Source organism: Macaca thibetana, chromosome 7 (assembly GCF_024542745.1).
Source record: "Macaca thibetana thibetana isolate TM-01 chromosome 7, ASM2454274v1, whole genome shotgun sequence".
NCBI classification, from domain to species: domain Eukaryota; kingdom Metazoa; phylum Chordata; class Mammalia; order Primates; family Cercopithecidae; genus Macaca; species Macaca thibetana.
Window position 1 is genome coordinate 53,684,216 of NC_065584.1, and position 27,390 is coordinate 53,711,605.

Consider the following 27,390-nt stretch of genomic DNA (forward strand, 5'->3'; position numbering starts at 1 on the left):
GACTGTATTACTTAAACACAGCTCAGTGGGAGCTAAGGTAGAAAAAAACCATTTCTTTTTGTTGTTTCCTCATAAATCATACTAATAGTCTTTGATATCAGAGCACTGCCTAAATTTACCTTGTTTGTTCATTCATTCATTTTTGTTTATTTACCAAGCAATTATTAGCCACCTGCCTACATTTGCCATGTACTATTCTTTCCTTGAATGGAGTTTGGCTTTAAAATGAACAGAAAAAAGAGGGTAAGATGAAGGTTTCAGTGAGATTAGCCTAAGTTGGGCAGAGAGGACCAGAAAGGAATTTGTATTGCAGTTTCTATGAGAGCTTTACTCTTTGGCCTGTATCACTGACCTAGTCTCAACTTCCAGGTCCTGAAGCAAAACTTAAAACAGCATTTAATTCCACTAGCAGAAACAACTTACTCTGCACCAGCTTTCCCACCTCCTGGTTCCCTGGGCAAAGAAGGAACTTTGTAGGCAGAAGTTCAAGCTCTCCTGAAGAGTATGGCCACTCAGAGCTTGGCAGGAATGAGGGTAGGGTGGTTGTGTGCTAGAAGCAGCAGAATTAATCCTGCAGTTGCTTTTTTATCTAATCTACTGTTTGTATTTCAATTCTGTCCATCGATCTAATAATATTGTTTAGAAGTATTTTTTCTCTTCCTCAACCAGACCAAGTCTAGGATCTAGTATTGCATTTGGTTATCATGCCTCTTAGCCCCTTTTAGTCTGGAACATTGTCCCAGCCTTTGTCTTTTATCACATTGACATTTTTAACGAATACAGTCCTCATCACTACCCCTCCCCCACCACTGTTTTTAATAAAACATAACTTAGTTTTGGTGTATCTTATGTTTCCTTGTGATTAGACTGAAGTTATGCATTCTGCGTAGGTGATGTGTCCTTCTCAGGGTATCACGTTTGTTCTTCGCTGGTAATGTTAATTTCAATGACTTAGTCAAGATATTGTCCAAATTCTCAATTTTATAAAACTGGGACTTTTATCACCCACCCCCTGCCACTCTGCCCCCGACTGACTCCCCACTCATGGAACTAATAAGCAGTCTGTGAGGTGGCACTTTAAAATGGTGCAAATATTCTGGTTCTTATCAAAATTTCCTGGTAGGTGTAGCATTCATCGACAACTCTTGTCTGACCCAATCTTGACTGTCATGGTTGTGAAGTGATGGTCTTTCCCCACCAGTACTCTTTCCACATTCACCAGACAGCTGTTACATTTCACTGCAGCGCAGGGTTTCCTTTCCCTCACTCATTTACTATTTACTATCTATTATTGGTATGGACTTGTGAATTCCTATTTTTTCAATGCTTTATAATTCCTTGCTGTACTTATGTCTTTAAGTGCTCAAATTTATATATTCTTATTTATGTAAAATGCCAGGCAAATGCAGCTTTATGTAGGATACTCACATCCAATCAGATTGCAGCCCCTAAGTCTCTCCTCCATAGAAATTCTGGAGCCACCGCTGTGTGTGTGTGACACATATAAGACATACTTAGACATGCATAGATTCTCAGAAAACTGGTAACGGGCTATCTTGAGAGAAGGAGATTAGAAGACAGAGATTTGAGATTGGAGAAAAATTTAATATTCACTTTTGTAATATTTGAAATTTTTTAAGGGTATGTAATAAATCATTAAAAATAATAAGTTTTTTTTTTTTTTTTTTGGCCGAGCCAGAATCAGCACGGCCAGACTAACTTGGAACACATTTTATTTTCCCAATCATTAAACTTCTAAGTTCCATTTTAAAACTTTGTAGGTAGATAATCTCCACTATCTAAATAGTGTTTAGTGATCTATTAGTGTTTAATATCTAATAGTGTTTAATATCTAATAGTGTTTAATATCTAATTTAGTTTACTATCTAATAGTGTTTAATATCTAATTTAGTGATCAGCTTTAATTTGGGCCTGTGTTTCAAGGCAGGCCTCTGATACTAGGGCTGCAAATTCTGACTATTGACCCTGAGTTTTCAAATTCAGAATGTGATTTCCAATGCCAGTGTTAACATGGTGTAATTGCTGTGGCAATGCAGTACTGCTTTAGCCCTCAGCTCCATTCTATTAAGTTTTGCAAGCTGGGAGATGGGAGACTGTATGTGAGGTTATTAGACTGAGTGCTCATTTCAGCTGTTTTCTCATTTAGCTCTACTTGTCTAGGTCCGCAACAATGTCTGATTAGGCCCATGATGGTGCTTTGGAATCTAAATAATTGCTGAGGTGCCTGCCATTAAGTAGCTGTCCTACCCATATTTTGGATTATTTAGAAAATTCTGTATAAATCCACACACAATAGAGCTTAGAATTTCTCTGTTTTTAAAACGTATGCTCTCACTGTGGTAAGAAATTTCTGTGAACCTTGCAAAGCTGTAGATGCCCTGGCTTAGCACAGAGCAGTTTATAACATACAACCCAGATGCAAGCTCCACTGGCCTACTCACAAGCAGCCTCGTGTAATTATTCCTCCATTAAGCCTATATGCAGACCACGCTGAGCTCAACCATAGTCTTTCTTTGGAAAAAAAAAAAAAAAAGGTGGCTTTATTATAAACATGAGGAAGCTGGATATTTTTGAGAGGCTTTTGCATTTTGAAGCCTTGTGGTTTTCTTCATCTCTTCAATAATCATTAACATGCTCAATAGTTAACCTTCCAGAAATGTGAAACTTTATATCTGAACTTTGCAGCATCTGTCTTGCAATGCAGACTGAGTTTGCTGAGGCTGTTTTTATAATCACTGGTGGTAAAATCAGGAAGATGCAAAATGAGCGTGTACTCAAGTGCAGTTCATCCAACATTCTAGACCTTAAATTAGAGTGATGAGCATAAACACTGCAAACATTTTTTTAAACTAAATTGCAATTACATTTTAAATTACCTACAATTACCAGAAACCATCTCAAAGCTAGAAATTAACTTCTTAGGCACTGGTCCCAGCAGATCAGCTGTTAAATGGACCATCTTGGGTAGCTGACTTCCCACTCTCGTTTCCCTCTGCACGCAGCCTTGCACAAGTCAGGCAAGGTGGAACAGCAGGGCGGAGCCCGCGGTTCAGGGTCACATGATAGGCGTTGGCCCTCAGAATTGTGCAACCATATTTTTACAACTTCCCAAATTACAGTTTCATTCAGGTTCATGACATTTTCCTGAAATACTGTGCGAGCTTTCTTTTCGAGAGTAAGTGATGATTTTATTTTAGATTTTAATTGAACTATTTTTATGCACCGGGTTTTGTCATATGGTATTTAGGGCATGGAATTGGGTCCAGGAACCACTAGGACTATTCCTAGCTAGTCACTGTGTGACCTTGGTAAGGGCTCTTCTGGGTTTTGGAGTCCCTGTCAGAATGATAAAGGCTAAGCGGTTGGGAAAGAACTGGACGACCTCCCTTGGAGCACCAGCTAGGGGTTGGAGGTTGGCTTAGGCTCAGGGCTAAGTTCAGCCCCATCCCACAGTCAGGCCCCTCTCTGGTCTTTGTTGCCACCTTCCCTTTCTGTGAAAGGATGGGGAACCTGGGACAGCCTTTCCTTACACTGCCTGGCTGGTACACGACTCAGCACTTGGTTGACTTGAAGTCAACACTGCAGAATACTTTGAAATGTAGAAATTCATACTTAGTGCGTTTGGGAATGGATTAACTAGTTTAAATCTCATGGCCTCTTGTTCCTCGAGGAACTCATAACAAGCCTGTCTTCCTTGATCCAGTCTCTTATCTTGAATCCACACCCCTAACTGTCTCCAAAGTGGTTTTGCTGAAATGCAAAGCAATGCCAATTTTCTTCTTAAAATCCTTCAACATTTCCCCATTGCTAAGGGCCATGCTGATTTGATTCCTGCTAACCTCTCTGCTTCACACTCCACACTTCTGCAGCACTAAGTTATTCCTGTTTCTTTCCAATACACTACTCTTTTGTTCATGTAAGACATCTTATTTCATGCTGCCATTATTTCTGGCCTGTTCCCCTTGTTACTTCTGCAGTTGGCTAAATCACAAACAATATTGATGCCTCTGTTTAAACCACACTCTCCAAAAAGCCTCTCTAGAAGCCCCTATATTATGGAAGAGACTCCATTTTAATTTACCCATTGAATAAAGTTTATTGAGTGCCTTTACTAGGCACTCAGTGGTATTAATCAATGGGTGTCATTTTGCTTGCATTAATTTTTCTGCTCCTCTCTAGCTATGGAGAAAAGGAGGAGGGGGTCCAAAGATGAGGAATTTGATTTCTGGGTGCCTATGAGAGGGGTTGCCACATGGGTGATGCTCTTTAGGGCTCTTGTGGGAGGACTCATACATTTTTAAGATCTGGAGAAAGGTGGAGCAGAATGAACATGCCTCTCAGCCATGAATGAACTCATAAAGTTGAAAGATATAATTCAAGCCCAAAGTAAAAGACAGGTTTGTATATTCTTTTAGACTCCATGTATGTATTGGACTAACAGAAAGTTTGGTTAATAATAGACTATATCACCCCTCCTTATACTATTAAGGATGTGATACTAAAGTTATATTAAAACAGCTCTTATAACTAGGGGATAAACTATGAAGAAGATTCATTTGATTACGCTGGGCTCTATAAATCATTTCAGTGATTTGATTAAATATTGTTTATTTAACCAAACTTCTGGGAGATTTCTGAGGAACAGATAGATAGGTGTAGAATTAAAAGGTGATAAAAGGTGGGCTAAAGTGTCTGCAATCACATTGTATCAACAGGAATTCCTTTGGCATCAATGGAAAGCCTAACTAAGAGTGACTTAAACTATTTTACTTACAAGCATCCATCTGGAGGTAAGCAACTGTTTGTAGTTAAGAGCTCAAAAATACCAAGATCAGTGTTTCTCCAATTCTTACTGGCCTTTCTCTTGAGGTCATGAGGTGGCTGTCATAGCTGTAAACACTAGTCTATTTACAAGGCAGAAAGAAGGGGACACAAAAGGGGTGGTGCTTGTGGCAAATGTCCTTTATATCAGGAAACAAAAACTTTGCCAGAAGCCTCTGGAGACGTCCACTTTTACCTCACTGGGGATCAGACTTTCTCACATGGACAACCCTCACTGCAAGAGAGCAGAAAAGCAAATATTTGGCTTTTCTAGCCTCTCTAATGGAGGATGCCAGAGGAGGTGCATTTGCAAATGGGAGTTGGACTAGCCAACCAACGGCATCTGCTACCACGTTGTTCAGTGCTCTCAGAAGTCATCACCCTTCACTGTCATTTATCATTGTCTTGCTCTTTGGGACTCTTTTAAAGTAAAGCCTGGCAAAACTATGAAGTTGTGCGTCATTTTCATCAATTACCACACCAATGTGACTGCTGTCTCCAACAGGCTGTTCTGTGCTTGGAGAAGAAGCATTTGCCTGTGGTGTCAGGGAAAATTTTTGAATCTTATTGTTTGGATAGATTTGAAAAAAAAGTGCAAATAAAAACGTCTGTCCTTGGTTTAACTTTTCACTCTTGTTTATTCATGGGTGCTTCTAAGAGCTTTTGCAAGTAAACCTTCTAAATCTTAAACCAAGTGTGGTAGGCAAACCATCTCAAAGTTTATGGTTTACATTACTGATCGAGAAGAATAACAATCCATTAATTCTGATGAGGTAACTTATTAAAGGGTTCATGTGGAGTAAACAAGAGGGATTCCAGCAAGTTTGAAATCTTGAAGCCACACCATCTTCTCTTTGTGGTGGTATATCCACAGACACCTCTCTGCTTCAGAAACACGTGTGGGTAATATGCTCTTGTACAGATGGCGAAGGCAGTACAAAGTAGTGCTTAAGACATGAGTTATGGAGCCAGACTGCCTAGGCTCAAGTCCTACTTATGAACTGTGTGACCTAGGACAAGTTACTTAAACTGTCTGCGCCTTCAAATGGGACTATAATAATACTCAGCTATATTGAGAAAGTTTCCCAACAGAGTATACATAAAAATTGATAAATATTACCTCTTGTTATTATATAATGGTTTTGTATAATGGTAATACCCACCAGCGCGAGTGGGCACTTTGTTTCTCTCTCTTTTCCTTCCTGCTGGTATGTACCCCTTCTGGATGCTCCATTGTTAAAGAAGAAGTACTCATACTTGTTAACGTTTAAATGTTCAAGAGCACAGTACTTAATTACTGTGTGTATACTCTCATGCAGTGTGCATTATTGCCATGATTTCACAGAAAGAAAAGGAAATTGAGAAGACAAGTGAAGGAACTTGTTCAAGCCACACAACCTGCTGGAGTTAGAATGAGAGCTCAGGTGTCTTGGACTTTAAGGCCTGAACTTATTTCCATTATGGCATTATTGATTTGCATTATAAAGTTTAAATTAGCTTTTTATATGCATATGTATCTTTCTGCATATAATTTTCTCACGCTCTGGGAAAATCTGCACAACTCACAATCATCCTTTTTTTTTTTTTTTTTGATAACTGTTTCAGGGTCCTAGTAAGGAAGATTTCCAGAGGCTATGTAGAGGTAATGCTTATGAAGTGCAGTTAGCACCCGGTAAATTTTACCAGCTATATTGTTATTACTAGAGAAGACAGTTGACCCAAGCTGGGCCAGTTAGAATCTTTCTTCAATAATTTGGAATTTAAATCCAAATTTACCTCCTTTTAGTGGCTTCATAATATTCTAAAACTTTTTGTATTTACCAAGACTTGTATTCACAAGATCTTATGTGAATATGGGTAGATCCTATACAAATATGGGAAAGAGACCAAGGCAAACGAATAAAGCAAACTGCATAAAGACATATATACTTATATACTACATAAAGACACATATACCCATAAGTACATGGGTACAAAAAAAATAAAAGACATATATACTTATGGGTTTGTACCTTTTAAAAATGTAGATATCTGCTTTTATGTATAGAAAGCTTTTGAAAGAATACATGAACTTTTATTAAGGTTACCTCAGGGGAGTGAGTCTTTGAAAGAAATTTTTAAAATCTTTTATGCTGTTTTTGTTACCTACAGCCAAAATCATTTCAGTGAAGAAAATTTGGACGAGATGGATATTGTAGTTAATGACTGAAATAAGTGTTTTAGATTATCATTGTAAAATTTAAAAAAATTCGGCTTCTCATTAAAAAATGTTTGAACAGTATAGAAATTTATATAGAACAAAGGAATATTTCCCCTCTCCTTATCTCTCACCCAATTCTCTCCTATAAAAGGGACTTTTACTTTTCATGCTGTACTCCTCTGCCTGTTTTGTTTATTTGTTTGTTTTTACTATGACCACGCATAACTTTCATATACAATAATCACAATTCACTTTTCTAGGCGCTTATTAAGACTTGTGGAATCAGAAAGTTTGGGGATAGAGGCTAGCCATATGTATTTTAAAATAACTGTCTGGGTGATTCTGATGTATACTCCTGTTTGAGAATCTCTGGTGGCTAGGATCATTTTCTATACCTTAAATGTCAACATGTCCTCAAATAAAATTTTAAATGTTTGATCATAGAGGGGGCCACTATCTCTAAGAATCTGGGGAGCTTTACAAGCATGAATAAATTAAAATTTACAAAAGAAGGACCTATCCCATAATATTCTGAAGACTAAGTTGTTGAACTGACTGTACTAAGTAGTAACTGAATCATGATTTCACCCTAGGCAAGGACAGCAACTATATGGTTTGTATATCTCCATTTGTCACTCCAATGTCCACTGCAAACATTGCTAATCAATTTTTATACTCTTTCTTACTAAATTTTTACATATCTCAGAATCATTTTTATCATTACTCATCATCCCAGGTAATGGCCACCTGTCCTTGAACTGGCATTCAGATGAAATCTATTGTAGTGACCTTCTATTTGTGATCCTTCTAGCATCCTTTCCCCAACTTTTTCAGAGTACAAAACCCTTCTTTCCTATGAGTAAGCCATTCCATATGAGTTTGATATGACTGACTATTCTCCTACCTCTAGCTACAGGAGTGGAAATATCACCTAAGTGGGCCTAATAAATCAGAGAACCCATCCCACAGGCCACACGGGTTGATGCAGGGGTGGATACCAGACCAATAAATTATTCCTCCCTGGAACTTTCTGCGGGAGTTCTTTGGGGGGAAATAACCAAAACAAAACATATTTCTGTCTCCCAGTGTATTAAACTTATATAGAATTTGAGTCTTCAGCTTCCAACAGTCACTGTGGTGATATGGAGAGAACCTGTCAAAGAAGTAGGAAATGAGACAGAACCCTGATATTGCCATTTTGATCCATGATTCAGATGTACTTGAATCCAGATTAATCCTCTGAATCCTTTGCTCTTGAGAGCTAATAAATTATCTTACTTTGCCTACATTTGTTTGAGTTAGGTTAATGCAACATGCAATCAAGAATCTTCACTAATTTCTCTTCTTTCTCCCTGGGTGTGAAAATCTGTTCCTGAAATTTTTTTCTAATTCTTTGTTCTGTTTGTGAGTCTTCGTGTTTTTGGGTTTGGTTCCTATAATTGTAAATGGGACACTCAAAAGCCAGAAGAGGTAGGGGATGATTGCTGTGTTGTTGTTATTGTCATTGTTAAGGTAAAAGCAAGAAATGCCAATTGTAAATACATAGTATTAGAACTAGAATCTTGACAGGCAGTGAGAAGAACTATTGACCAGATTATTCATAGAAACATAGAATCTTAAAGGAAGATGAAATGTAAGCAATTTAATATTTTTATTTTAATAAGAGGAATCTGAGACCTAGAAGGTTAATCCATTTGTCCAAGGTCACAGAAACAAGCCTGTAATCCAGGTCTCCCTGGCTTTATTTGGTGCTTTTTCACTGCATTGTGACCCCTTTATTCATACTGGGGCTAAAGCAGTCAGACTGGGTCATAACACAACTACATATGAAGTTCAGAATTTGCTAATGTCACAGAGAGGAGGAATATCAATAAGTGAACAATTAAAAATCAGCATTTAAAACAACTGCACTATAATAAAGTAGAACAAGAAATTAAGTAGATCATGTTAGACATAACCTCATACTTAAATAAGTAAAAGTTTTTCTATCTGTGATTCTAAGTCCAGATTTCTCCAGTCTTCCAAATTTGTTGTCCTTACTTTTCAATATTGAGAAAAAATATATGAATGTTTTCTTTCAACTCCTGCCATACTAAATACATACTGATAGAATAGTGGTTTCTTCTTAAGTTGAAGCACTTGTAAAATAATTATACAAATAAGCTATTTGTGGGACATTTGCAAGTAAATATAGATTATTGGTGGTTCACAAAAGTCCATATTTGTATCTCGAGATTTTTTTTTTTTCTTAACTCCTTGCATTCCTGAAGAGATATATGACCTGTAAAGTAATGAATCATTTCATTCCAAATACATAGAATCATGGAATTTGGGGTGAGAGGGTTATTTAGAAACTGCATAAGTCCAACATTTATTGATGAGGAATCCAAGACCCAGGAAGATTAATTGACTGTATGTAACCTTGGACAACGAACTCTTATGAATCCTTCCATAATGTCACCTGAAATTAATTTTTTTCTTGTAAGTATCTAAGGAATATTAAACTGTTTGAGTACTTAAGCTAAAATATATTTCCTTATCTTTCCACTTCCCTTCTAACTACTCTCTGAAAAGCAACAATAATTATTCCAAAAACCTTTTTTTCTTATTTACAGTCTGATGTTAGAGGAATATCATAATGCATATTCTCATAAAACATCTTTGTTTCATATACACCTAACTTTAAAAGGTTGTGTATGTGTAGCAAAGAACTTGGTCTAATTGTCTCCCCATATTAACATATACAGAATTCCAGAACAGTCTGAACACATACTCATCATTGTGTTTCAGGTTAGTAGTGATCTGATTGATGAAATTAAGCATGCCAAACTCATGAAAGGCTTGGGTGAGGGTCACCTCGGGATGCAGCAAGCACCCTGGGTCACCAAACTTCAGAAACAGACTAAAAGAAGACCTCCCCTTATTCCACCTTGGAGGGGAAGTCAGCTGTTTAATGGAAAGAAAACAGTTAGAAAATACAGCATCTTAATCCAAGAAGAGTCAAATGGAGGAAACAGGTGTCCATTATTTAATTCTGTATTTTCCACTCTTTCAGGTAGAAAAGAAAGATTTGTGGAGAATTGTAAGCCTTATAGGTCCCAAGTTATTTATCTCCCAAGCCCTTGCTTGAGAGCAGATCTTCATCTACAGAGAGGAGAGTCCCCGACCCAAGGCTCAAGAGAGTTTCACCCAGTAGCTTCTAAGTGCTACAAACTGGAGTCTAGAGTTTTGGGGTTTTTAAAGAAAAGTTAAGCTGCTTTTTCATTCTTAAGGAAACTTACATAAGCACTCAGCTTGTAAAACCAAGAAGGCTTTTTCTTTGGACAGTGTCAATTCACTGTTATGTTTACTGTATGTTGTAGATTTTGCTAGATATGAGGTCTACATAAATTAAATTTCACATCTTAGAATTTATTTTAATAGATAAATAGCATAAAAGTGCAGTAATGAATACAGAAAGGTATTCACTGTAGCATTTATTATGATAGCAAAATGTTGGCATCACCACCTGAAGAACTATCAATATGGGATTTGCTAAATAAATATTTGTATCCACACAGGAAAAAATTATGCATCCTTTTTTTAAAAAGAATCCTATGAAAATTTGTTGTTTTTGTAATTTTCAACTGGATGAGATGGCATAGGTAAAAAACTTCAAAATATGTGCTTTCAGAAAGCAGTTTTATTGGGGAAGGAGTTAATCATAAAATGCTTTTTTTCTTTTTTGTTTAAACTCCTTCTGGATAAAGAGGTTCTATGCTGCAACAAGGCCAGCTGGGATTCCCAAATAAGAGACTGTTTCTTTAATGTTTATAAGACTGACCAACATAAGTCATTAAATCAGGGAGGACCCCAGCTGGACATAATTATTCTGTATGAATGGGGACCTAGTAGACTGAATCAAGTTTAGCATCTGCCAGGGCATCTTGCTGCAGACTGTATATTGTGGAATATTTGATTCAGGACATTGAAAATAAGAGGCATTCATTTGGAAACAAAAATGAACCTATATGTAGGTTTACTAAAATCTGTCTTTGCCCATATGTTGATTATTACAACATGCATAATGCAGATGAAGTCTTCTTAAGTTAGTAGTAGTTTCTAATTAATAAGCTAGTCAAATCTTGGATATCAAGGGAGAAGTGTCACTTCAGATTCTGGGCTCTGTTTGTTTTCTCTCTATCCCTAACATTTGTTGTCTGTCCTTAGACTTTATCCTTCCTGGATTCCCATCTTTTTGCTGTAGAATCTCTCACATCCTTTCTGTACTTTCTTAAAGACCCAATTATTACAGAACATGGTTTTTACACTCTCAACTATAGAAAAGTTATATGCAGCTGCTGCCACCAGGATTTCGCTATTCTTTTTTGACTGCTATAACTTGTGCATTACTTTACTCTGTGTGGGCATGGCAAATCTTCACTCATTTGTTTATTCATCAAATATTTATGGAGCACCTATTTTGTGCCAGGTCCTATTGTACAAAGAATAAGATTTGGTTTGTGCCCTTGGGACTTTATATTTCCAGTAAGAGAAGCAGAACTTTATACTAGTAATTCTAATGGAATGTAGTAAGTACAAGGATAAAGATATGCATTAAAAAAAATATGTGCATGCTGTGTACCTGGAACACAGAGGAGGGACCCTTAACCAAATTAGGGAAAGAGAGGCCTGAATAGCATCCTAAAGGATGAAGATAGGTAAGCTGGGAGAGAGGAGGTTCAAACAAGCATTGAACTCCAGTAAATGATATGTATTCTGACATACTTGATGGGAAGAAGTGTACTGATAACTGCAACTGTGAAATGCATTAAAAAATAAGATGCATTAAAACTAAAAGTAGGCGATACCATTCAGGACATAGGCACAGGCAAAGATTTCATGATGAAGATACCAAAGCAATTGCAACAAAAGCAAAAATTGACAAATGAGATCTAATTAAACTAAAGAGCTTCTGCACAGCAAAATAAACTATCAACAAAGTAAACAGACAACCTAAACAATGGGAGAAAAATTTTGCAAACTGTGCATCTAACAAAGGTCATTATCCAGCATCTATAAGGAACTTAGACTAATTTACAAGAAAAAAACCCATTAAAAAATGGGCAAATGACATGAACAGACACTTCTCAAAAGAAGGCATATATGCAGCCAACAATCATACAAAAAAAAAGCTCAACATCACTGATGATTGGTAGAAGGGGGTGGCACCAAGATGGCCAAATAGAAACAGCTCCAGTCTGCAGCTCCCAGCGTGAACCATGCAGAAGATGGGTGATTTCTGCATTTCCAACTGTGGTACCGGGTTCATCTCACTGGGGCTTGCCAGACAAGTGGGTGCAGCCCACGGAGCAGGACGGGGCATCGCCTCACCCGGGAAATGCAAGGGGTCAGGGAATTCCCTTTTCTAGCAAAGTGAAGCTGTGACAGATGGCACCTGGAAAATCGGGACACTCCCACCCTAATACTGTGCTTTTCCAATGACCTTAGCAAACGGCACACCAGGAGATTATATGCTGCACCTGGCTGGGAGGGTCCCACGCCCATGGAGCTTCACTCACTGCTAGCACAGCAGTCTGAGATCGAACTGCAAGGTGGCAGTGAGGCTGGGGGAGGGGCGCCCGCCATTGCTGGGGCTTGAGTAGGTAAACAAAGCCGCCTGGAGGCTCCAACTTGGTGGAGCCCACCACAGCTCAAGGAGGCCTGCCTGCCTCTGTAGACTCTACCTCTGGGGGCAGGGCATAGCTGAACAAAAGCCAGCAGAAACTTCTGCAGACTTAAACATCCCGTCTGACAGCTTTGAAGAGAGTAGTGGTTCTCCCAGCACAGAGTTTGAGATCTGAGAATGGACAGACTGCCTCCTCCAGTGGGTCCCTGACCCCGGAGTAGCCCGGAGGTGTCAGGTGGGGCAACTGACACCTCATAAGGCTGGGTGCCCTTCTGAGACGAAGCTTCCAGAGGAAGGATTCGGCAGCAACATTTGCTGTTCTGCAGCCTCTGCTGGTGATACCTAGGCAAATGGGGTCTGGAGTGGACCTCCAGCAAACTCCAACAGACCTGCAACTGAGGGTCCTGATTGTTAGAAGGAAAACTAACAAATGGAAAGGACATCCACACCAAAACCCCAACTGTAAGTCACCATCATCAAAGACCAAAGGTAGATAAAACCACAAACATGGGGAGAATCCAGAGCAGAAAAGCTGTAAGTTCTAAAAATCAGAGCACCTCTTCTCCTCTAAAGGAACACAGCTCCTCACAAGCAATGGAACAAAGCTGGACGGAGAATGACTTTGATGAGCCGAGAGAAGAAGGCTTCAGATGATCGGTAATAACTTTTCCGAGCTAAAGAAGGATGTTCGAACCCATGGCAAAGAAACTGAAAACCTTGAAAAAAGAGTAGACGAATGGCTAACTAGAATAAACAGTGAAGAGAAGCCCTTAAATGACCTGATAGAGCTGAAAACCATGGCACGAGAACTAAGTGATGAATGCAAAAGCTTCAGTAGCTGATTTGACAGCAAGTTCACAACTTTTTTGAACACATTAAAGTGCAGAAGTTCAGCTGGACCAAAATTTGAAGAGAGACAAGGGTGGATGTGACATGAGCACTAGCTTAGTGGGATATGGTTCTACTGAGCAATGGTAAGATTAAGTTCAACCAGGGCAAACACTACATTGACGGAGGCTGAGTGCAGCCAGTTGAGTATACATCTGTAAGAGAAGCTTGAAGGTTCTGGAGGGCTATAAACATAAGGAAGCCTACATATTCCTGCCAGACTTCTCAGTGAACCCACTGGGTGCTCACAGAAAACATTGGGAAAGTTTCCTTGTGATGATGAAGCAAGGAAGAACAGCAATCACCATGAGGAGGCTGCTAAACACTACCATGACCCTCTCTCTTCATCTCCTTTTATGGAACAAGTCTCATTCTGGGACAGGAAAGACAAAAAACACTCTTTCCTGATTTGTTGAAAACCCATTGCAGTTTTGGGAATAAACGAAAAAAAAATCCTCTACCTCTGCAGGAGAGGCAGAAATACAAACTGGGCTGCAAATTAGTGAGAAGGACACTTCTGAAATCAAGGAACATGGTTCTTGCCTAAGACTGAGGTTTAATACAATAACTGAGAATGCCCCATTCCCCTCTGCTAGACTAACAGGCTTTAAGTAACAAGCAACTTGCAAGAGAGCACTCTCTTTAAGGTAAAGTTTAAGGGGAAGACTGAAAACTGAAGGGGAGCAAACATTGAAAACACCCATCTGGTAAACCAATGCAAAAAGTATCATTAGAAGATTTGGGATCCTCTGGGGCACTGAGGGTTATATAGCACAATAAATCTCAAACCCAGCCAAATTTCTAATTAGATGAACACTTCATGGCTCCCCACCTCTAATTTTGGAGGAAAGAAAGGTGTGCCCATTTCCAGGGATAAAAACTATTGACCTCAGTTCTGCTGTCCTATACAAGATGTTGGCTTTCAAAAAAATATTATGAAACATACAAAAAGACAAGAAAAAAAAAGCTTCTAAGAGGCAAAACAATCATCAGAACAATGTCAGAACCAGACACAGATATGACAAGATATGTTGGAATTATGTGATAAATAATTTAAAAATAACTATGATAATATGCCAAAGGCTCTGATGGAAAAAAATGAATAACATGCAAGACCAGATGGATAATTCAGCAGAGAGATGGAAACTCTAGGTAAGAATCAAATGGAAATGCTAGAAATGGGAAATATGGTAACAGACACAAAGAAAGCACGTAATACATAAATTCAAGAGTGTCATAAAGAAGATAGGTAAACTTGAAGATAGATCTATAGAAATTATTTATCTAAAATAGGAAAATAAGTGGGGACAAAATGGAGCAGAGCATCCAAGAGCTGTGGAACATTATACAATATAATATATGTGAATTAGAATTCCAGTAGCAGAAGAGAGAGAGAGAGAGAGAGTATAGGGCAGAAGAAATGTCTGAAGAAATAATGGCCAAGAGCCAGGATCAGTGGCTCCTGCCTGTAATCTCGGTGACTTGGGAGGCTGAGATGGGAGCATTGCTTGAAGCCAAGAGTTTGAGATCAGCTGGGCAATGTAAAGAGACCCTGTCTCTAAATTTGTTTTTTTAAAAATTAGCCAAGTGTGGTGGCATGCACCTGTAGTCTTAGCTACTTAGGAAGCTGAGGTGGGAGGATCACATGAGCCAAGCATTTCAAGGCTGCAGTGAGCTATGATTGCACCTCTGTGCTCCAACCTGGGCAACAGAGTAAGACTTTGTTTCTTAAAAAAAGAGAGAAAAAAATAATGGCCAAGAATTTTCAAAAATTAATAATAAATACCAAATTACAAATAAATGTTTCTAAAGCATCCGAGATCATCAAGTAGAAGAAATACCAAATGAAACAAAACACAACAAACACCTATACATATTATATTTAAACTGCTGAAAACAAAAATTGGAAAGTTGGGAAAATATATGTCCTGCAAGCACAATACATATGAAAACTAGTAAGGCTAAATTATGATTGGATAAGGAAACTACAAGATGAGAAGTATTAACAGAGATAATGAGTGGCATTTAATAAAGATAAAGAGACCAATTAATCAAGAAGACAGCAATATTATATGTGTATGTCTCTAATATCAAAGTTTCAGAGTACATGAAGAAAACTTTGACAGAATTAAAGGGAATATAGACAATTCCACAGTTACATCAGAGATTTCAACAGCTCTCTTTCCATGATTGATAAAATAAGCAGAAAGAAAACCAGTACAAATACAGAAAATGTAAATAACAATTTCAACAAATTGAATTCAGTTGACATTTGTAGAACATTTCAACAACAATAGCAGATTACATCTTCTTCTTAAATGCACATGAAACATTCACCAGAGGCTACCACAAGCTGGGCCATCAAACAAGTCTCATAAATTTCAGAGGCTTAAAATTATTCAGAATATGTTCTCTGAAATGAATATAATTAAATTCATAATAAATAGCAAAAAACTGTCTAGAAAATTCCCACATATTTACAAATTAAATGGTATACTTCTAAATAATTTATGGACCAAAGAAGATATTACAAAGGAAATTAGAAGATATTTTGAGGGAGGTTCCAAGATGGCCGAATACGAACAGCTCCAGTCTACAGCTCCCAGCGTGAGCGATGCAGAAGACGGGTGATTTCTGCATTTCCAACTGAGGTACCAGGTTCATCTCACTGGAGCTTGTTGGAGAGTGAGTGCAGCCCATGGAGTGTCAGCCAAAGCAGGGCGGGGCATCACCTCACCCTGAAAGTGCAAGGGGTCAGAGAATTCCCTTTCCTAGTCAAGGGAAGCTGTGACAGATGGTACCTGGAAAATCGGGACACTCCCACACTAATACTGTGCTTTTCCAATGGTCTTAGCAAACACCACACCAGGAGATTATATCCCGCGCCTGGCTTGGAGGGTCCCACGCCCATGCAGCCTTGCTAACTGCTAGCACTGCAGTCTGAGATTGAACTGCAAGGCGGCAGGCAGGTTGGGGGAGGGGTGTCTGCCATTGCTGAGGCTTGAGTAGGTAAACAAAGTGGCCAGGAAGCTTGAACCAGGTGGAGCCCACCACAGCTCAAGGAGGCCTGCCTGCCTTTGTAGACTCCACCTCTGGGTGCGGGGCATAGATGAACAAAAGCCAGCAGAAACTTCTGCAGACTTAAACGTCCCTGTCTGACAGCTTTGAAGAGAGTAGTGGTTCTCCCAGCACAGAGTTTGAGATCTGAGAAGGGACAGACTGCCTCCTCAAGTGGGTACCTGAACCCCGAGTAGCCTAACTGGGAGGTACCACCCAGTAGGGGCCGACTGACACCTCATAAGGCTGGGTGCCCTTCTGAGACAAAGCTTCCAGAGGAAGGATCAGGCAGCAATATTTGCCGTTCTGCAATATTTGCTGTTCTGCAGCCTCTGCTGTTGATACTCAGGCAAACGGGGTCTGGAGTGGACCTCCAGCAAACTCCAACAGACCTGCAACTGAGGGTCCTGACTGTTAGAAGGAAAACTAACAAATGGAAAGGACATCCACACCAAAACCCCATCTGTACGTCACCATCATCAAAGACCAAAGGTGATAAAACCACAAAGATGGGGAGAAACTAGAGCAGAAAAGTTGAAAATTCTAAAAATCAGAGTGCCTCTTCACCTCCAAAGGAACACAGCTCCTCGCCAGCAATGGAACAAAGCTAGACGGAGAATGACTTTGATGACATGAGAGAAGAAGGCTTCAGATGATCAGTAATAACAAACTTCTCCGAGCTAAAGGAGGATGTTCGAACCCATGGCAAACAAAACTGAAAACCTTGAAAAAAAGATTAGACAAATGGCTAACTAGAATAAACAGCATAGAGAAGACTGTAAATGACCTGATGGAGCTGAAAACCATGGCACGAGAGCTACGTGACGCATGCACAAGCTTCAGTAGCTGATTTGATCAACTGGAAGAAAGAGTATCAGTGATTTAAGATCAAATGAATGAAATTAAGTGAGAAGAGAAGTTTAGAGAAAAAAAAGTAAAAAGAAATGAACAAAGCCTCCAAGAAATATGGAATGATGTGAAAAGATCAAATTCACGTCTGACTGGTGTACCTGAAAGTGACAGGTAGAATGGAATCAAGTTGGAAAACACAATATAGGATATTATCCAGGAGAACATCCCCAACCTAGCAAGGCAGGCCAACGTTCAAATTCCTGAAATACAGAGAACACCACAAAGATACTCCACAAGAAGAGCAACTCCAAGACACATAATTGACAGATTCACCAAAGTTGAAAGGAAGGAAAAAATATTAAGGGCAGCAAGAGAGAAAGGTTGGGTTACCCACCAAGGGAAGCCCATCAGACTAACAGCAGATCTCTTGGCACAAACTCTACAAGCCAGAAGAGAGTAGGGGCCAGTATTCAACATTCTTAATAAAGAATGTTCAACCCAGAATTTCATATCCAGCCAAACTAAACTTCAAAAGTGAAAGAGAAATAATATCCTTTAGAGACAAGCAAATGCTGAGAGATTTTTGTCACCACTAGGCTTGCCTGACAAGAACTCCTGAATGAAGCACTGAACATGGAAAGGAAAAACCAGTACCAGCCACTGTAAAACCGTGCCAAATTGTAAAGACCATCAATGCTAGGAAGAAACTAATCAACTAATGAGCAAAATAACCAGCTAACATCATAATGACAGGATCAAATTCACACATAACAATATTAACCTTAAATGTAAATGGGCTAAATGCTCCAATTAAAAGATGCAGACTGGCAAATTGGATAGAGTCAAGACCCATCAGTGTGCTGTATTCAGGAGACCCATTTCACGTGCAGAGACACACATAGGCTCAAAATATAGGGATGGAGGAAGATCTACCAAGCAAATGGAAAAGAAAAAAAAAACAGGGGTTGCAATTCCTAGTCTCTGATAAAACAGACTTTAAACCAACAAAGATCAAAAGAGACAAAGAAGGCCATTACATAATGGTAAAGGGATCAATTCAACAAGAAGAGCTAACTATCCTGAATATATATGTACCCAATACAGGAGCACCCAGGTTGATAAAGCAAGTCCTTAGAGACCTACAAAGAGACTTAGACTCCCACACAATAATAGTGGGAGACTTTAACACCCCACTGTCAACATTAGACAGATCAATAAGGCAGAAAGTTAAGGATATCCAGGAATTGAACTCAGCTCAGCACCAAGTGGACCTAACAGACATCTATAGAACTCTCCACCCCAAATCAACAGACTATACATTCTTCTCAGCACCACATCACACTTATTCCAAAATTGACCATATAGTTGGAAGTAAAGCACTCCTCAGCAAATGTAAAAGAACAGAAATTATAACAAACTGTCTCTCAGACCACAGTGCAATCAAAGTCAAACTCAATATTAAGAAACTCACTCAAAACTGCTCAACTACATGGAAACTCAACAACCTGCTCCTGAATGACTACTGGGTACATAATGAAACGAAGGCAGAAATAAAGATGTTCTTTGAAACCAATGAGAACAAATACACAACATACCAGAATCTCTGGGACACATTTAAAGCAGTGTGTAGAGGGAAATTGATAGCACTAAATGCCCACAAGAGAAAGCAGGAAAGATCTAAAATTGACACCCTAACATCACAATTAAAAGAACTAGAGAAGCAAGAGCAAACACTTACAAAAGCTAGCAGAGGGCAAGACATAACTAAGATCAGAGCAGAACTGAAGGAGATAGAGACACAAAAAACCCTTCAAAGAATCAATGAATCCAGGATCTGGTTTTTTGAAAAGATCAACAAAATTGATAGACTGCTAGCAAGACTAATAAAGAAGAAAAGAGAGAAGAATCAAATAGATGCAATAAAAAATGATCAAGGGGATATCACCACCGACCCCACAGAAATACAAATTACCATTAGAGAAAAGTATAAACACCTCTATGCAAATAAACTAGAAAAATCTAGAAGAAATGGATAAATTCATGGACACACATACCCTCCCAAGACTAAACCAGGAAGAAGCTGAATCCCTGAATAGACCAATAACAGGTTCTGAAATTGAGGCAATAATTAATAGCCCACCAACCAAAAAAAGTCCAGGACCAGAAGGATTCACACCTGAATTCTACCAGAGGTACAAAGAGGAGTTGGTACCTTCTGAAACTATTCCAGTTAATAGAAAAAGAGGGAATCCTCCCTAACTCATTTTATGAGGCCAGCATCATCCTGATACCAAAGCCTGGCAGACATAACAAAAAAAAAGAGAATTTTAGACCAATATCCCTGATGAACATCATTGCAAAAATCCTCAATAAAATACTGGCATACTCAATCCAGCAGCACACCAAAAAGCTTACCCACTACGAACAAGTTGGCTTCATCCCTGGGATGCAAGGCTGGTTCAACATATGCAAATCAATAAACGTAATCCATCATATAAACAGAACCAAAGACAAAAGCCACATGATTATCTCAATATATGCAGAAAAAACCTTTGACAAAATTCAACAGCGCTTCATGCTAATAACTCTCAATAAACTAGGTATTGATGGGATGTATCTCAAAATAATAAGAGCTATTTGTGACAAACCCACAGCCAACATCATACTGAATGGGCAAAAACTGGAAGCATTCCCTTTGAAAACTGGCACAAGACAGGGGTGCCCTCTGTCACCACCCCTATTTAACACAGTGTTGGAAGTTCTGGCCAGTGCAATCAGGCAAGAGAAAGAAGTAAAGGGTATTCAATTAGGAAAAGAGGAAGTCAAATTGTCCCCATTTGCAGATGACATGATTGTATATTTAGAAAACCCCATCATCTCAGTTCAAAATCTCCTTAAGCTGATAAGCAACTTCAGCAAAGTCTCAGGATACAAAATCAATGTGCAAAAATCACAAGCATTCTTATACACCAACAACAGACAAACAGAGAGCCAAATCATCACTGAACTCCCATTCACAATTGCTTCAAAGAGAATAAAAATACTTAGGAATCCAACTTACAAGGGACGTGAGGGACCTCTTGAAGGAGAACTACAAACCACTGCTCAGCAAAATAAAAGAGGACACAAACAAATGGAAGAACATTCCATGCTCATGGATAGGAAGAATCAATATCGTGAAAATGGCCATACTGCCCAAGGTAATGTATAGATTCAATGCCACCCTCATTAAGCTACCAATGACTTTCTTCACAGGATTGGAAAAAACTACTTTAAAGTTCATATGGAACCAAAAGGAGCCCACATTTCCAAGACAATCCTAAACCAAAAGAACAAAGTTGGAGGCATCACGCTACCTGACTTCAAACTGTACAAGGCTACAGTAACTAAAACAGCATGGTACTGGCATCAAAACAGGGATATAGACCAATGGAACAGAGCAGAGCTCTCAGAAATAATACCACACATCTACAACCATCTGATCTTTGACAAACCTGACAAAAACAATAAATGGGTAAAGGATTCCCTATTTAATAAATGGTGCTGGAAAAACTGGCTAGCCATATGTAGAAAGCTGAAACTTGATCCCTCCTTACACCTTATACAAAAATTAATTCAAGATGCATTAAAGACTTAAATGTTAGACCTAAAACCATAAAATCCCAAGAAGAAAACCTAGGCAATACCATTCAGTCCATAGGCATGAGCGAGGACTTCATGACTAAAACACCAAAAGCAATGGCAACAAAAGCCAAAATGGACAAATGGGATCTAATTAAACTAAAGAGCTTCTGCACAGCAAAAGAAACTACCATCAATGTGAACAGGCAACCTCAGAATGGGAGAAAATTTTTACAATCTACCCATCTGACAAAGGGCTAATATCCAGAATCTACAAAGGACTTAAACAAATTTATAAGAAAAAAATCAATCCCATCAAAAAGTGGGCAAAGAATATGAACAGACACCTCTCAAAAGAATACATTTATGCAGCCAACAGACACATGAAAAAGTGCTAATCATCACTGGCCATCAGCGAAATGCAAATCAAAATCACAGTGAGATACCATCTCACACCAGTTAGAATGACGATCATTAAAAAGTCAGCCATAAAAAGGTTGAGTTCATGTCCTTTTCAGGGACATGGATGAAGCTGGAAAGCATCATTCTGTGCAAACTATCGCAAGGACAGAAAACCAAACACCACATGTTCTCACTCATAGGTGGGAATTGAACAATGAGAACACTTGGACACAGGGTGGGGAACATCACACACCAGGGCCTGCCAGGAGGTGGGGGGAGCAGAGAGGGATGGCATTAGGAGATACATGTAATGTAAATGACGAGTTAATGGGTGCAGCACACCAACATGACACATGTATACATATGTAAGAAACCTGCACATTGTGCACATGTACCCTAGAACTTAAAGTATAATTTAAAAATAAATAAATAAATAAATAAATAAATAAATAAATAAGAGAATTCCCACCTTGAAAAAAAAGTTATTTTGAACTACATGATAATGAAGGTATTTCACATTTGTAGGAAACAGCTAAAGCAGTGCATGGAAGGACATTTATACTTTTAAATGTTTATATTAGAAAAAATGCTTAAAATAAATGATCTACACTTTTACTTTAAGATGACAGAAAAAGAAGAGGAAATTGAACCAAAATTAAGAAGAAATGTGAAAACAATACAAGAATGAAAAGCAATTACATAGAAAATGGACAGAAAATAGAGAAAAGTAACAAAGGCAAAAGTTTTTTCTTTGAAAATGTTAATAAAATTGATTAAAATATAGTAAGACAGAAAAAAAATGTACAAATCATGGTTGTCAGAAATGAAAGAGAGGTCATCACTACAGATCCTAGAGGCTTTGAAAAGATAGCAAAGGGGTATTATGAACAATTTTATGCAAATACCTTTGAGAACACAGATGAACAATACATCAGAAGCAATACTTTATACCTGGAGGTATTGTAGAAATTATTAACATCATCACAAAGTTGAAAGATACAGGTGTGGTGAATCCTCCTATCTCCATGACAAGTTACCTAGTAACAACAAGTAATTTTGGAGAATATCAGTCGGTTATTATAAAATTAGTTAGGTGGTAACTCCAGTTAGCTACTATCCTAGATGTGGGTTCTATCTAGTTTGCTATAAGACTGCCTATCATGATGGGTATTATCTTACTTATCAAGTCATAAAATTGGGTTGCCTAGCAGCACTTACTCAACAAGGCTAAGCAAGTGACATAAGACTGAGTTTAACCAGGCCTTAAATGTATCAGTGAGTTGTGTGAGCAAGTGTCTCCCATTCTCAGTGTTCCTACTCTTGATGCATAGCCACATGAACTTCTACCTGCTTACATAGCTTCATGGGTTAGAGGAGTACCCTATGACCAGCTGATAAAAGAAACAAAACATTAAACTTGATTTTTAGGTGATTCTGTGCTATATGCAGACTGTTCTCATTAACCTCAATTGTGTGTGATGACAAGGACAATGATGAGAAATCCTCCCTGTAATAGGCAGAATTATATGTGGAATATCTCTTTTTTCACATATGCTGGAAAGAAAGTTGTCCTGCATTATGAGTCTAAAATGACTTATAATCAGTGGCTAATATTTGTCTGGATCGTCAGGGACTAGAGAAGAACAATACTGAGGATTGATAATGAGAGGATCTAGGGGAAGGGTAGGTGGATGGAAACCTCTGTCTTACCAAGGGTGGGTGGTAGGAGTAATTTGCCCCAGGTACAAGCAACTTTTTAGAACTTAGACCACAGAAAGTTTTTTGAGAGGAAGTATTGTGAACTGGCATTGTTTGGAATTACTAGCACATGGTGCTAAGAAGAAGAAGATTAAATCATAGTTGCCTTTATTATTATTTTTTTTTATATTATCTGCCAACAATGCACGTCTTGTCACCTTTAACTGTTGAACCACTCCCATTTCCCCACTTTAGGTCCAGAGTGTGTCAATATTGGTGCCTTATGAATGCTCACCAATGGCCTTCAAAACTGAGGACTTTCTCAACCAGATGGCAAAGGATGGACCAGATGACCAGTTCAGGGATGTAAGTCAGCAGCCACTTTCCTTTGTCACTCCAGTGATTGCTCAGTGAGCTTATTGAAAGTGTGGTGGGAAGGACGAAAATTATATATGTGGGATATGGCTTCTTTCACTGCTGTGTGTCTACTTTGCCAACTTCAGAGATTAACACTGAGCCCTGCTATGTCACTATAACTCAGTATCACTGGCCAGCCACCTGGTGGCAGAATAATGATATTGGACTCTTATTGTTGGCAGGGGGTAGGAATTAACCTTATTGGAATAAAGAGTCTTACATGGAATTGTCTTCCTTAAAGCACTCAACTCATAAAACTAGAAAAGATAAATAAATGAAATTGAAGAGAGGCATAATAGAGACAAAAACAGAAATACTTTTAGACTACAACAACCACAAAAAAGATTTTAACAATAAAACTTATAGGTCATAAATTGAAAAGACTTATGAAATAGACAAAAACTATTGCTATTCCACTAATAGATAAATACAGAGAGAATGGCAAATAAATATTTGGAATGAGAAAGGCAACAAAATGGTAGATAGGAAAAATTACTTAAGAATCTGTCTGTAGGCTGGGTGTGGTGGTTCATGCCTGTAATCCTAGCATTTTGGGAGGCTGAAGTGGGCTGATCACGGAGTCAAGAGATTGAGACCATCCTGGCCAACATGGTGAAACCCCGCCTCTATTAAAAATACAAAAAAAAAAAAAAATTAGCTGGGTATGGTGGTGCATGCCTGTAGTCCCAAGCTACTCGGGAGGCTGAGGCAGGAGAATCACTTGAACCTGGGAGGCGGAGGTTGCAGTGAGCCGAGATCACGCCACTGTACTCCAGCCTGGCGACAGAGTGAGACTCTGTCTCAAAAAAAAAAAAAAAAAAAAAAAAAAAAAAACAAAACAAAAAACAAAGAATGTGTCTGTAAGTGTATATCAATAGACTTGAAAATCTTGATTAAATGGATAATTTTCTAGTTAACTACAAATTATCAAAATTAACTAAAGGAGGTAAAAAAAAATCTGAAATAGGCTAATAAAAGGAATAAAATAAAAAAAGATACTAAAAGGCCTACCACCCTGTAAAAAGGTTCAGATAGTCTTACATGCAAATTGTACCACATTCTTAAATATTAGATAATTCCTAGGCCATAGAAACTAAATGACATTTACACCTAGTTGATTTTTGATGAAGGTGCCAAGAACACACAGTGGTAAAAACTGGATATCCAAATACAGAGGGATGAAATTAGACCCTTACCTCATACCATATATAAAAATCAACTCAAAATGCATTAATGTAAGACCCGAAACCATAGAACTACTAAAAAAAAATAGGGGAAAATCCCCAAAATATTGGCCTGGGCAATGCTTTTTTGGATATGACCTCAACAACACAGGAGACAAAAGCAAAAATAGATGAATGAGATTACATCAAACTAAAAAGACAGCAAAGGAAACAATCAGAGTAAAGAGACAGTCTACAGAATAGTGGAAAATATTTGCAAATTATACATCTAACAAGGGTTAATATCCAAAATACATAGGGAACTCAAACAAGTCAATAACAAAAAACAAATAACCCCAATTTAAAAATAGGTAAAAGATACACAAATGGTCAACAGGTATATGAAAAAATGCTCAACATCACTAATCATCATGGAAATGCAAATCAAAACCACAGTGATATATCACTTCACTCCTGTTAGAATGGCTATTACCAAAAAGACAAAAGATAAGTGTTGATGAGAACACTAATGTAGAGAAAAGGGAATCCTTGCACACTATTGATGGGAATGCAAATTAGTACAGCCATTTTGGAAGATAGTATATAGTTTCCTCAGAAAATTAAAAATAAGACTACCATATAATCTAATAATCCCACTGTTGGGTACATATCCAAAGGAAATAAAGTTAGTATGTTGGGGAGAGAACTGCACTACCATGTTTATTTTACCCCTGTTCACAATAGTCAAGATATGGAATCAACCCATGTCCATTAACAGATGAATGGATAAAGAATATGTGATATATATGTCATGTGTATATATGAATATCTTATTTATATCAGATATCAGATATATCATATATATATATAAATAGTATTCGACTATAAAAAGAAGGAAATCCTGTCATTTCCAACCACATGGATAAACCTGGAGGACATTATGTTAAGTGAAATAAGCCAGGCACAGAAACACAAACACCACATGATCTCATTCATATGTGGAATCTAAAAAAGTTGGTCTTGTAGAAATAGAGAGTAGAATGATGGTTGCCAGACGTTGAGGTGGCTGGTGGGGAAGTTGTGGAGATGTTTGTCAAAGGATACAAAAGTACAGTTAGATAGGCGAAATAAGTTCAAAAGATCTGTTGTACAGCATGATGACTGTAGTTAATGATGATATATTGTGTTCTTGAAAAATGCTAAGAGAATGGATAAGTGTTCTTACTGCAAAAATGTTAACTATGAGGTAATGCATATGTTAATTAGCTAGAATTTATCATCTCACAATGTGTGTATACTTCAGAACACTGTATTGTAAATAATAAATACATAGAATTTTATCTGCCTATTTAAATAAATTTGAAGATTCTTTTATAAAATTAAATGAAAAGATACTATGCGGCTGGCAAAACTCTGATATAAAACTAGTCAAGAGACTTTCTGTTTCTGGTCCAGCATGTAAGAAGCTTAGAAGTTCACCACTGTGTCCTGATAATAAGTAAAAGTCTGAATAAACTGAAAAATCAGCAGCTCTCTGAGACCCATCAGAGAAGTGAGGTCACAGGACTAACTCAGCCTCCCCACATTAGAGAGATTGACAGGTGGATACAGAAAATCACAGCTTGTGTGAACAGAAACCTGTGAGTGGACACCTCTGTGGGAAGAGTACCAGTGTAGGAAAACATACACTTAAAGTGAAGCATTACTGGAGGCCCAATGTGGACAACTCTGAGAATGAAAAACTCTAGGGGACATCCAGTTTCCGGGGGAGAGGGTGCAGTGGGGTTGTGGGGAAAGGTTCTCACAATTTTGTTCTACCTCCAGGAACTCTACCAGGTCCTAACAGTGAATATCAGAGAAAAAAGCCTCTCACGTTTCTTTCCAGCAGGGGAAGGAGACAAGGAACCATTTTAAAATATGAATATGCCAGTGCATTCTGCTCTTTTTAGCAAGGCCTTCCCTGAAGAGAAGCTGCTTTATCATAGCCTAGCCTGCTGGGGTATTATCAGAGTAACCAACCTGGGGGAATAGAAATATCCATAGAGTTGAAGTCAACTCTAGCTTTCCATTTAGGGGAAGGAAAATACCCAATGTCAATTCCCTTTAGCCATCCTGTGCCACCTAAGGGGGAGAAAACAAAATTGAGAAACACTGCTGAAATTCACAGTCCAGGGGCAGAGGCTCACCAAAAGACTGAGACCTGATTATAAGACTGTAGAATGCTTCCCTTTGCCACTACATTACTAACAGCCTATTTACTGCGGTTCCTTTTACTCAATACAGCAGGTCTACCTTTCAATAAAAAAGTACAAGACATACTGAAAGGTAAAGCCAGGGGCAATGGTGTGTGCCTGTATTCCCAGCTACTTAAGAGGTTGAGGTGGGAGGATCACTTGAGTCCAAGAGTTCAAGGCCAGACTGGTCAACATAGTGAGACCCCGTCTCTAAATATAATAATAATAATAATAATAATAATAATAATAATAATAATAATAGAAGATTTAAAAAAAGCAGATTGAAGAGACCAAACAACAAGCATCAGAACCAGAAGTAGGTTATGGTAAAAATGTTGGAGTTATCTC

The 27,390-nt window shown here is 38.3% G+C and overlaps 3 protein-coding genes across 3 annotated transcripts in view; 1 reads left to right on the forward strand and 2 right to left on the reverse strand.

The window, feature by feature from the left end:
* CGRRF1 (cell growth regulator with ring finger domain 1) overlaps nucleotides 1-27,390 on the reverse strand; it is a 1,085,659-nt gene that overhangs the window by 488,475 nt on the left and 569,794 nt on the right. The window lies entirely within an intron of this gene.
* The window catches only part of CDKN3 (cyclin dependent kinase inhibitor 3), a 670,130-nt gene that overhangs the window by 355,099 nt on the left and 287,641 nt on the right, over nucleotides 1-27,390 (reverse strand). The window lies entirely within an intron of this gene.
* The window catches only part of BMP4 (bone morphogenetic protein 4), a 77,240-nt gene continuing 73,348 nt past the window's right edge, over nucleotides 23,499-27,390 (forward strand). The window contains exon 1 of the mRNA XM_050798264.1: nucleotides 23,499-23,594. The gene's annotated coding sequence lies outside the window, so the exon portion shown is untranslated. The remainder of the gene's footprint in view (nucleotides 23,595-27,390) is intronic.